The sequence below is a fragment of the Aquarana catesbeiana genome, linkage group LG04 (assembly GCF_042186555.1).
Source record: "Aquarana catesbeiana isolate 2022-GZ linkage group LG04, ASM4218655v1, whole genome shotgun sequence".
NCBI lineage: Eukaryota > Metazoa > Chordata > Amphibia > Anura > Ranidae > Aquarana > Aquarana catesbeiana.
Window position 1 is genome coordinate 566,220,010 of NC_133327.1, and position 13,148 is coordinate 566,233,157.

The window sequence follows — 13,148 nt, forward strand, 5'->3', positions numbered from 1 at the left end:
GCCTGCACTGTATTAGCAACTGTACTACGGCTGCATTGTATTGTGTACTGTGTACACCACCAGAAGTGTAGTAGAACTTGTACACACTGTATTAGATACTGTGTACAATGGCTGCACTGTATTAGCAACTGTACTACGGCTGCAATGTATTGTGTACTGTGTACACCACCAGAAGTGTAGTAGAAACTGTACACACTGTAGTAGATACTGTGTACACCACCTGCACTGTATTAGAAACTGTACAATGGCTGCACTGTATTTTATATTGTGTACACCACCAGAAGTGTAGTAGACACTGTACACACTGTGTACAGCACCTGAACTGTATTAGAAACAGTACACCACGGAATGCACTGTAGATATAGGCTACACTGGATGCAGAGTATATATATATATTTATACTAGACTGACTGTATGTATATATATATATATATATTTATATATATATAAATATATATATATATATATATATATATATATATATATATATATATATATATATCAAATACACTGCCACTATCTGAATAACCTGCCTGCTTAATCTAAATCAAGCTATCTCTCTGTCCACACCAACAACACTACACACGGTCGCCGTGTAAGAAGCCTTATATAGTGTGGGGCGTGGACTTAGTCCCCCTGAGCCATGATTGGCCAAAGGCACCCTGCCTTTGGCCAATTATGGCTCTCTTAGCCAGGGGGCGCTGTGATTGGCCAAAGCATGCAGGTCAGGTACATGCTTTGGCCAATCATTATACAGCAATGCACTGCGAAGATTAGAAAATTGGCAGTAATTAGGACCAGCTCCGAAGAGGGTAAGCCAGGGCTCAGAGTGGGGCATGTCTGTGCTTAAGTATGTGATAGTTTCCCACACAGGACTCTATACCTAGCCCCAGCTGTTGCCTGTTAGATTCCCTGTCCAAAAGCTAAATGTAAGCAAAGGGGCTAGAGACGCTGGTGATGCCATTAACCAAATATGGCAATGGCCACAGATAGGAAATGACTTAATGGACAAAGCCTGATGGGGAACTTAGAAACTATTTCTTTATTCGGTCTGCCTTAGTTTTGACTGACAGCGGATGCTAGTGGACTGAATAGCAGCTTTGGATCCACCCCCACTGTAAGGCTACTTTCAGACTGGGGCGTTGTGGACGTCGGCGGTAAAGCAGCGCTATATTTAGCACCACTTTACTGTCGCTTTAGCGGCGCTATTCGGCAGCGGCGCTTTGCCGGCGGGTTTGCGGCGCTGCCCCATTGTTTTCTATGTGAAGGGGCTCTTTAGGAGCGGTAAATACACCGCTCCTATAGCGCTGCAAAGATGCGGCTTGCAGGACTTTTTTTCCTGTCCTGCAAGCGCACCTCTCCAGTGTGAAAGCCCTCGGGCTTTCACACTGGAGACACAGGAGAGACTCTTTACGGGGGCTATAGAGGCGCTATTTTTAGCACTGTATCGCCTGTAAAGCGCCTCAGTGTGAAAGTAGCCTAAGTCAACAGAAAGGTGAACCTGATGGGGAACTAGTGTCTCAATTCCCTGTCAGGCTCCACCCACTGCAATACAAATTCCCTTGGCCATGCACCTGTCAGTTTGCCAAAGTAAAACTGGTAAAGTGTCTCACAGGCTCATATTCTTTTTTTTTCTGTTTCCAGGGATGGATTTTCATCTTTAAAGTGGTTGAAAACCCTTACATACTGTATAACCAGGGAAGTGACTAGCATTAAGTGATACACAGAGATGAAAAAAATCCTTCTGATAAGTTGTACTTGTTTATCTGCAGCCATATGTTCTCTACAGTCTCAGAATTTACAAAAAAAATCTCACAGCATCTCTCAGCAGCCCAAAGCAGGGGGCGGGGTTCTGAAGTCACACACTTCACAGCTCAGAAGAAACACTCTGTGCCCTGATTGGAGGGAAGGGACATGCCCACCTTCGCTCACTACACAGAGAACAAGCACTGCTCTGGCTGTCAATCACAGGCTGTGTGTTGGAGTTCTCCCTTCCCGCCATTATTTTTCTCTTGGTGTTGAGGAAAAGCTGACTCATACGAATAGCAGAAAAACAAGGCAGCAGAGGGAAATCACAAAGTATAGAAGGATATGCTTTGTTCAGATTTCATGTCTCAGGTTTACGCCAACTTTAAAGGCTGTAGATTCTAAGTAATACCCTACTGTGTAGTCAACTGCCTGAAAATGCCCAATCAAATGTATTATTTAACTAAAAAATACTTGATAAAAAAATAACTAACAAGAAGATTATATTATTTTTTTTATTTTATATATACAGGGAGGGGCCTATTTAGCAATGTTTTCGCCCAAGATTAAATAGTAATTCAAATTCTGGGTGATCTATGTACATTTAATGAACTTTGTTGAAGATTCCTACCTTTTGGTATTCTGAGGGAATAGCTGTGGCACATGCAGGATTCTAATGAGGAAAATGGCAGGATCCAAATCCCTTTAGACATTATTAACCCTTTGGGAATAACTCACCAAAACATAATTTTTTGTTGTTGTGGATGAGGTTGCCTAAAATCTGAGTTGTATCTTATGCCGCGTACACACAATCGGAATTTCGGCCTGCAAAAGACCGATGAGAGTTTTTCATCGGAAAATGCGACTGTGTGTATGTTCCATCAGACTTTTGCTGGCCGAATTCCAGCCAGCAAAAGATTGGGAGCATGTTCTTAATTTTTCGGTCGCAAAAAGTACCTATCCGAAAATGCGATCGTCGATGGCAATTCCGACATGCAAAATTCCTACGCATGCTCGGAAACAATTTGACGCATGCTCGAAAGCATTGAACTTAATTTTCTCGGCTCGTCGTAGTGTTGTACGTCACCGCGTTCTTGACGGTCGTAAGTTCAGCGAACTTTTGCGTGACCGTGTGTATGCAAGGCAAACTTGAGCAGAATCCCTTTGGAAAAGCCGTCATATCTTTTTCTGACGAGAAGTCCGATCATATGTACGCGGCATAAGTCTAGACTTCTGGGAAAATCAATGAGCCAATCACACAAGCGGGAAATTACATTTCTGGGTGGGGGGGGGGCACTCCATATTAGAGGGCCCTCCATATTAGATCTCACCCACATCCTCAATCAACATTTCCATCAGAGGATAAAACACAGAAGAAGCCTTGTGGTGTAGTATATGTTAAAACCAATTTAATAGAAGGATAATGCACTTACATAGCAAGCAGTATAACATGCAGAATGAACAATCCAAAGCACCGCCACGGGGCCCGCTGGCATGCTTGATAACATCACAGAAACAGCTCTACCCATTGCCTTTCCCCTAAATAGACATCATCAAGGAAGGAGGTTGCCTTCTTCCTTGATGATGTCTGTTTAGAGGAAACGTATCAGGCGGAGCTGTTTCTGTAACACCATCACACACGCCGGTGGGTCCCGTGGCGGTGCTTTGGATTGTTTTTCAAATTTACTATACAATAAGGCTTCTTTATCCTCTAATGGCTATGTTGAGTGCGGCTGTGGGTGAGATCTTATTTCGGAGTGCCCTGTTTGGACATCTTTATGGTGATATAAGTTGGAGCCAGCCAGTAAAGGTTCAGATCAGTCATAATTTAAAAGCGCAGTTAATCTCCTTTGGATGAGATCTCAGTGCTTGGTAAGAGGCTCTACATGAGGAACAGCACCTGAGCACTGGAGCACTTTTTAATATATTGGCACTGCAAGCACCTTATGTCACGATTTGTGAAAATTTCTAACAAAACTGCTCTTTTGTGTTAGATTAAATTAAAAACGATATATATATATATATATATATATATATATACAAAAATGATGTGTGAAGGAGCAACTCTACCGTGAGATAGTCAACACAGTCAGGGCCGTCTTTAAGGCAGGACAAAAGTGACAGCTGCCCTAGGCCCTGTCATTGTTGTGGGCCCAAAGCAGCTGCCTCATACTTGCCAACTATCCCAGTTTAAATTCCCTCGTCCCTTGAGATTTTAGTCCCATGCTGTGTCCTGATATCTCAGTGTGAAGTTCTGTTACTAATGCTACCCAGCTCTGCCCTATTGTTGTGTACAGATGACTCACCTGCAGACCCTGTGTTTACATGTAAATACTGGCATTGATATGTAAATAGCGGCGAACCGGCAGCATTCATATGTAAATAGAGGCGGTATTCATATGTATATCAAGCCTCCCTGAAGTCATATCCACCATAACCTATACTGAATGCTGGGGAGATAAAGGGGCATGCTCGAAAGTCCTGTCTACAACTGTGGTCATTAAGCCTACTCTGAAAAAGTAAGCAAATTAGTGTGGGGGGAGGGTAGTGGGGGGTGTGCAGAGGTAGGCAGAGAAGGAATAACAGTTTGAGGTGCACAGGTGAGCAAGGAGGCAGGTAGAGTTAAATGGGAGGGGGATTGGAATAGGAGAGGATGAGGGAGGTTTGGGGTGTAGAGGTTAGCATGGGTTTTAGGATGCAAAGGTGTACTGACAGGGTGGATAAAGATGTAGGTCACGTGTAGTGCAGCTCATTCATTTGAATGGGCTGCTCTATGCGCTACAAATGCGGAAGAATGTCCCAAACCCTTTTTCAAAATCACACGGTGCCAAGCCAAATGTCAGCAGATGCGTGATGGTGTCATTAACAATTAATGGCACTGCTGTGTATCTGCTAAAGGGTAGCACGTATCTGTGGTGTCAGGAATTTGGTGCTTGGTGTAGAATCCTTTCATTCACAGTAGTGGCTAGTATGAATGTCTCCCTTACATGGGTAGTCAGTTTAAACCCCTCCTTACATTGGTGGTTACTGTGAATGCTTATATTACATTAGTGGTCAATGTTGAAACTCCTCTTTATATTGGTAGTTTTTAAAATTCAGCATTGCCATTGATCACAACCTCCCCTTCCCCCAGCATTGCCACTGATCCCAGGAGTCCTAGGATCCCTAGGAGTTTTCTGTCTACTAATGGGTCCCCTCACCTTCCCAGTCCATGGTGTGCAGGCAGTGAGCAAATGATGTGCTGTAACCTCGAGCAAACAATCAGTAAGCAGTAATGATGTCCAGTAACCTCTAGCAACCAATCAGTGAGCAGTATTGATGTACAGTAATCTCTAGCAACCAATCAACAAGCAGAAATCATGTGCTGTAACCTCTAGCAACTAATCAGTGAGCCGTAATGTGTGCTGTAACCTCTAGCAACCAGTCAGTGAGAGGCAGTGATACACTGTAACCTCTGGCAACCAATCGCAATCTCTTCCTGATCTGATTCAGTAAACAGACTATGACTCTAGCTGCTATTTATTGTAGAGTCAGAGCAGGTAGAGAGCGAAACTGCATGGGGGGGGGGGGGAGAGCCACGCTGCCTGACCGTCATGTGACGGCCGGCGGGCGGCAAGTGGTTAAGGGGAACTCCACACCAAAATTTTACAAAAAAACAGAGTAGGTTCCCCCCAAAATCCATATCAAGTTCTTTGGGTCTAGCATAGATTTTAAGGGTCCCCCCCAAAATCCAGCAACGGGGACAAGAGCCTCTTCCCGACAACTCTGGCCATTGGTTGTTGGGGTCTGCGGGTGGAGGGTATATAAGAATCTGGAAGCCCCAGATCCTGGCCCCCAAAGCATCCTCCCCATGAGGAACCCTACGCTATTTTTTTCCTTGATCTTTCATCTATATTGCCGGGAGCCGGTAATACATTACAGCCGCAAGCAAGTTTTCCTTTAGAAATGTCAATTTGCCGTGGCACTGTTCTACACATCGCACAGATATGCCACTTTACAGGCAGACTAAGGAGACCCCCCAGGCATGAGATTTAAAGGAATATTTCATTTTTATTGTTCCACGTTAAGCATTATTAAAATCACTGCTCCTGAAAAAATGGTTGTTTTATAAACGTTTTCTTGCATTGATATATGTCCCCTAGGGCAGTACCCAGGTCCCCATACACTTTTTATGGCAATAACTTGCATATAAGCTTTTAAAATTAGCACTTTTGATTTTTCATGTTCGTGTCCAATAGACTTTAATAGGGTTTGCATGAACTTTTTGCCTATTCGCGTGTTCTGGTGCAAACCGAACCGGGGGGGTGTTCGGACCATCCCTATTCATATGTTTAATGTATTTTAGATGTTGATATACAGTTTTCAGGAACCCATATTATGGCAGAGGTCTTGCAGGCAGTAAACAGTTGTGTCCGAACATCTGGATGAAACAAACCATTCTTTCAAGTAAATAAACTAGGGATATATTTATTTGTATTCAGATATTACTTGATCAGCTACAATATACTAAGATCACGTGTATGATTTTTTCAGAAATGTGTTAGCTGGATTGGATGTGAAACATCAACTTTATTATTACTACTTATTGTATACCTCTACAAATAACAATCTTCAGTCTTTCCTTATTCTGTTGAATGTGTCTTCTACTCTTCTTTCCAAAAGGGATAATACTTCTGCTATAACACGAGCACACTGCAATATGCCGCCCATATTAAAGACGTTATACAAAAATGCTAACCAAGCAAAACACAGCTGGTCAGGAAGTCTTTAGTAGGCTCATGTCACCAATAAAAATAGATGTTTGCAAAGTGTGGCACATGTGTAGAAGTTTATATGGATATACACATTCTGTGGTCAAAAATTGAATAACTCATATTAATGGAACATTCTGACAGGTCTTCGCATTGCCAGCAAAGTATAACATGTTGTACCACCAAATTCACAGTTCTGCTTTTAAGATGCTGCAGATGCCCCATATGTTACTCTACCTGACAGCCTTGAAAATTTTATCCCTGTGCACAACCTTTCCATTTTGCCATTCCTGACTAATATCACAGCTTTTATATAGTAAAGTATTATTTACACTGCACACTTGCAATGCTAAACATACATACAACTCTGAGAGGGGTAGTGTTATACAGCCATGTTTCATCAGTTGTGATTGTATATGTTGCAGTACATGCCTGGTGGTGATCAATGCCTGGTAGGTTACAGGGGCTCCTTGGCTGACCATATTACCAAACCTTGGTAAAGGGTTTTCTTCTCACAGTAAACTGTTTTTAGGAAATACGTATTATATCCTTTTCTTTCACACTATATTTATTTGATTTCTGAAAATAGGAGTATGACAGTACAATTGAGTATCATATATTTCCATACAAAGTCTTCTATGTAACAGTAACATCCAGATATAACAGGTGTCAAATTAAGATTTCTGAGACAATATATGATAGCTGGGGGATGAGTAAACATGGAGTGGGGCGATGTTGGGTTGGGTGGATATACAGTATGCACTCGCTGGCCAATTTATTAGGTATTCCTTGCTAGTAACGGGTTGGATCCCCTTTTGCCTTCAGAACTGTCTTAATTCTTCCTTGCATAGATTCAACAAGACATTGGAAACATTCCTCTGAGAATTTGGTTCATATTGACATGACATGTATCACGCAGTTGCTGCAGATTTGTCAGCTGCACATTCATGATGCGCATCTCCCATTCCCCTACATTCCAAAGGTGCTCTATTGGATTGAGATCTGGTGACTGTGGAGGACATTGGAGTACAGTGAACTCATTATCATGTTCAAGAAACCAGTTTGAGATGACATAAGCTTTGTGACATGGTGCATTATCCTGCTAGAAATAGCCATCAGAATATGGGTACACTGTAGTCATAAAGGAATGGACATGTTTAGCAACAATACTCAGGTAGGCCGTGGTGTTTAAATGATGCTCAATTGGTACAAAGGGGCCCAAAGTGTGCAAAGAATATATCCCCCACACCATTACATCACCACCACAAGCCTAAACCATTGATACAAGGCCATCTGAACCATCTGAATATTAACACTCTTCAGACCTGGTAATGGTTTTCCAATCTTCTATTGTCCAATTTTGGTGAGCTTGTGCAAATGGTAGCCTCAATTTCCTGTTCTTAACTGACAGGAGTGGTACCCAGTGTGGTCTTCTGCTGCTGTAGTCTATCAGCTTCAAGGTTCGATGTGTTGTGTGTTCAGAGATGGTATTCTGCATACCTTGGTTGCAACGAGCGGTTATTTGAGTTATGCCCTGTACACACGATCGGACTTTCCGACGGAAAATGTGCGATCGGAGCTTGTTGTCGGAAATTCCAACCATGTGTGGGCTCCATCGGACTTTTTCCATTGGAATTTCTGACACACAAAGTTTGAGAGCTGGATCTAAAACTTTCCGACAACAAAATCCGTTCACGGAAATTCCAAACGCGTATAGACAATTCCGACGCACAAAGTGCCACGCATGCTCAGAATCAAGCAGAAGAGCAGCACTGGCTATTGAACGTAATTTTTCTCGCCTCGTCGTACGTGTTGAAAGTCACCATGTTCTTGACGTTCGGAATTTGCAACCAACTTTGTGTGTCCGTGTGTATGCAAGACAAGTTTGAGCCAACATCCGTTGGAAAAAATCTGATGGATTTTGTTGTCAGAATGTGCCATCGTGTGTACAGGGCATAACTGTTGCCCTTCTATCATCTCTGGCCTTTCTCCTCTGACCTCTGACATCAACAAGGCATTTTCATCCACACAACTGCCGCTCACTGGATATTTTCTCTTTTTTGGAAAATTCTTTGTAAACCCTAGAGATGGTTGTGCGTGAAAATCCCAGTATATCAGCAGTTTTTGAAATACTCAGACCAGCCAGTCTGGCACCAACAACCATGCCACGTTCAAAGTCACTTAAATCCCCTTTTTTTCATATTCTGATGCTCAGTTTGAACTTCAGCAAGTCATCTTCACCACGTCTAGATGCCTAAAAGCATTTAATTGCTGCCATTTGATTGGCTGATTAGCAATTTGTGTTACCAAGCAATTGAACAGGTATACCTAATAAAGTGACGGTGAGTGTATATATTTATATAAATGACACCTTTACTGGTGTCTTGAAGAAAATAAGGTCTAAAGGCTGGGAGCAGGCAAACAGAGTGAGAGAGGCACAATTCTTGGGCTGAAATATAAAAAGGGAAAGGGGAATGGGAAATTAACAAAAAGCTAAAAAAAAAGCTATAGAAGAGGTAGAAGGGGTAGAAGGGGATGGGCAACTTGGGAAGCAGGCAGGACCCAACTGGGGGGCACATGGGCTCTGCAGGACAAATAGTTATTCATAAGCGTAGTTGTTATGAGTCTACTTTAAGTAGTCAATGGTGGTCCATCCAGTGGCACCAGGTTCTGAAGAATCTTTTTGGTGTTGTTCAGAACAGCTGTTGTCTTCTCCCGTATCATAGTGCCCATTATTCTCTGTTTAGCTTCCTTGAAGCTCACAGATGGTCATTTCTAAGGTTTTGTGTTTGTTTGTATCCAGGAAGTATGCAAGCCTTAAATCTTGCTTGGTTAGGTTGAATGTGGGTCTATGGAGTAGAGCTTCCCAAGGGTTTCTTGGGAATGATGCGTTTATTACTTATCATATGAGGTTGAAGACCCATATCCAAAAAATCTTGACTTTGGAGCATTCTTACCAGACGTAGAGGATAAAATAAGAGGTTCTGCAACCTTTGAAGCAGTTTAGGGAGACCCAGGTGCAAATTTGGCAATAGGTGTTGGAGTCATGTACCAGAGAAAAAGTACCTTATGCGAGTATTGCTGAGCTATGATGTTAGTCAAACAATTGGCAGCTATGATCCATATTTTCTTCCGTTCCCAAAGATTTGGGGTTTCCCTGAGATCTGTTTCCAAGCTCATTTTGTATGGCAGCTTGTTGGAATTGAAAGGGAGATTAAAGTGTAGTAGAGTTGGGAAATAAGACCATTGAGTGTAAGATCTTGTAAACAGTTGTCCTTAAAAGAAAAGGGGAGTATAGAAGTAGTTTTGAATTCCTTTACAAGTCCGAACATGTAATATTTAATTTGGAGATAATGAAATGTTTCTATTAGTGGCTTGTACAGAGGGATTGGATACTATCAATTCAAAGCAGGTTGTTTACATGCTTTGCTCCTTGGGAGGTGCCATAGCAGAAGACCAGTGGGTTTTCATAGGCTGAGGGGAAAGGGAACAATTCAATATTCTAGCTAGGGGTAAATGTGGAAAAACTAGACCATTTAAGAATTTGATTTTGTCTCAGTGTTGAAGTTATAAGAGCCAGTACCCATTCGACAGTTTTGATACACTGTACAATATGTCCACAAGTGTAACTCACTTGTTGCATAGAGAGAAACTAAGGGTGTTATTTGTGCCACCACAAAATATTTATTCAAGTTGGCCTCCAGGCAGTTTATGTTAATATAGTATGTTGCTAGCTATTCTGGGTCTGTGTGGGTATCAGATGAATTTCAAAATATTTTTAAGATCAGTTCATAAAATGTGGCTGGGTATACAGAGTGGCAGGATAATATAATTATTAGGTAATATGAGTGATTTTAAACTTGTCTTCATTAAAATGCAAGTCTGAAATATTTACAAAAGCTCTAAAAGTATGCAGAAGGGTGGGCACAGATATATGATTAGGCATATCCATATTCTTTGTGTTTTCTTTTCACACACTGAAGAGAAGTGGACAGATATAAATTTGTAGATTGGCCACTAAAGGTTGTCTTTAGCAGTTGCTGAGTTATGTCCAAAGGAGGTACCTTTGTAACAAGTGATTACACAAACCTGTAAGAAATTACCATTAAATTAGATTCCAAGCATGCCTATATTGCAGGGTCCAGCAGGCTAACAAAATACATTAGACCTTCCAAATGTGATTACATACGATCCATATAATATTTGGGCTCTAATAAATTTTAAATTCATTCTGCACACTAACATTTGTAAAATCTTGTCATATGGATTTTTTTAAATTTTTTAACCACTTCAATACAGGGCATTTTCACCCCCTTCCTGCCCAGACCAATTTTCAGCTTTCAGCGCTGTTTACACCTTGAATGACAATTGCGCGGTCATGCAACACTGTACCCATATGAAATTTTGATAATTGTTTTCCTTACAAATATAGCTTTCTTTTGGTGGTATTTGATCACCTCTGTGGTTTTTATTTTTTGCGCTATAAACAAAAAAAGAGCGACAATTTTGAAAAAAACGCAATATTTTTTACTTTTTGGTATAATAAATATCCCATTAAAAAAAACAAAAACAAATGTTTTCCTCAGTTTAGGCCAATATCTATTCTTCTACATATTTTTGGTAAGAAAAAACGCAATAAGTGTATATTGATCGGTTTGCACAAAAGTTATAGCGTCTACAAAATGGGGATAAATTTATGGCATTTTTATTGTTATTTTTTTTACTAGTAATGGCGGCGATCTGCAATTTTTATCGTGACTTCGATATTGTGGTGGTCACTTCGGACACTTTTGACACTATTTTGGGACCATTCACATTATACAGCGATCAGAACTATAAAAATACACTGATTACTGTGTAAATGTGACTGGCAGGGAAGGGGTTAACACCATGGGGCGAGGAAGGGGTTAAATGTGTATCCTAGGGAGTGATTCTAACTGTAGGGGGAGGGGACTCACAAGGGGAGGAAACCAATCGGTGTTCCTCTGTACTGGGAACACACCATCAGTCTCCTCTGACAGGACGTGGATCTGTGTGTTTACACACACAGATCCACGGTCCTGCTGTGTTCACGGGCAATCGCGGGTGCCCGGCGCACACCATGGCCACTGGGCACGCGCATCAGGTGACCAGTGAAGCGGCCGGCGTGCGCCCCCTAGAGGCTCAGGAAGTAAAAGACGTCATATGACGGCGGCCCGGAGGGACAAAGGGTTTCTGCCACTGTCATATCACTATGTGCGGTAGGGAAGTGGTTAAAGATATTTTTATTGAATTTTGTACATCAACATACAAAAGAAAAACTTTGGTTATTCATAGCATTGCATTTTGCAGAGATACACTTGAGTTGTCAATAAACAGATTTCAATTTACATGTCTCTTGTGGTTATTAAGTACAAAGTTACAGGGAATGATCAGCATGCACTTCTCCAGTCACAAAGCAATCAGGGGGGTTGACATGGAAAATTTAAATCGCCGTAATTACCTTTTTTTTCTAATCTTCTTAGCACTTCCTGGTTTTCCTCCCATGGGAGTAGGCGTGTTTCTAGCCTCTCCCAGACCTCCCACAGTCCCCTGGGAGCTAGTCCCAGGCTTCCCAGCATGCATTGTGCAACAGCGTCATCACAACATCTCGGTGAATGCTGGGAGCACAGCATTCACCGCATCCAGGAAATACATGCTTCTGGGCTTCAAATGCCCACAATGAAGATGGAAACTGCCTTCAGTGAATTTTATAAGTTATTTTTTACAACGAAATCGGACACAGGCGGACTTATTACACAGAACATGTGAGTAGATAATCATGAGAAGAAAAGTTTGTAAATGAACTCCAAAAAAAAAAAAACAATAGATAGGTGGACCCCCGCTTTAACCAGAGGGATTTTAGAGGTATCTGTGATCCTTTCCAGGACAATAGAATGGCTTTCTTCGCATATAAATGAAGGATGCAAAGGAGTCTCTTTGCATGGGTTGAAATGTGAAGATCCCCAAAAATGCCTAGGAAGCAATTTTTTGGGTGGAGAATGTTTGGGAGGCCTATTGCCGATGAGATGAAAGACCCTATCTCCATCCAAAAGTCTTGGACTATTGGACAAGTCCAGAAACAGTGTAAAAAGTCTGCCACTTGGCCATATCCTCTAAAACAGTTTGCTGTGGGAGTCAGGCCCATTTTATGTAACCTACCAGGGGTATGGTGGGATAGGTGAAACATTTTTACATTTATGATAAGATCTTTGGAGGATATTACTGAAGTCTTGTATGTGTCACTGAATTCTGACCAGTCATGTTCTGTAAGTGTACTGTCCATAGAGGCCTATTTAGTCTGGGCCACTCGGAATCTCGGGTTACAGTCCGTCAAAAGGGCAGCATAGTATGTGGAGATAAGTTTAGTAGGGTCAGGGTGTCATAGTATTTTCTCTAACTGAGGTATGATGACAGGGTTTTCTAAAGAGCCAAACTAGGCATGAATAGCGTGTCAGAGTTGATAACAGAACATATATGAGCGTGGTAGGTCAAAATCAACACGCATCTGTTGAAAGGATTTAAATCCCTTTGGAGTACCAATGTTGTGGGTCAGGTATAGAGCACAGTTCTTTCAAGTTTGGATTGAACCACAGAGGGTTATTAGGGGACGCTAACCATGACTCCTTTGAA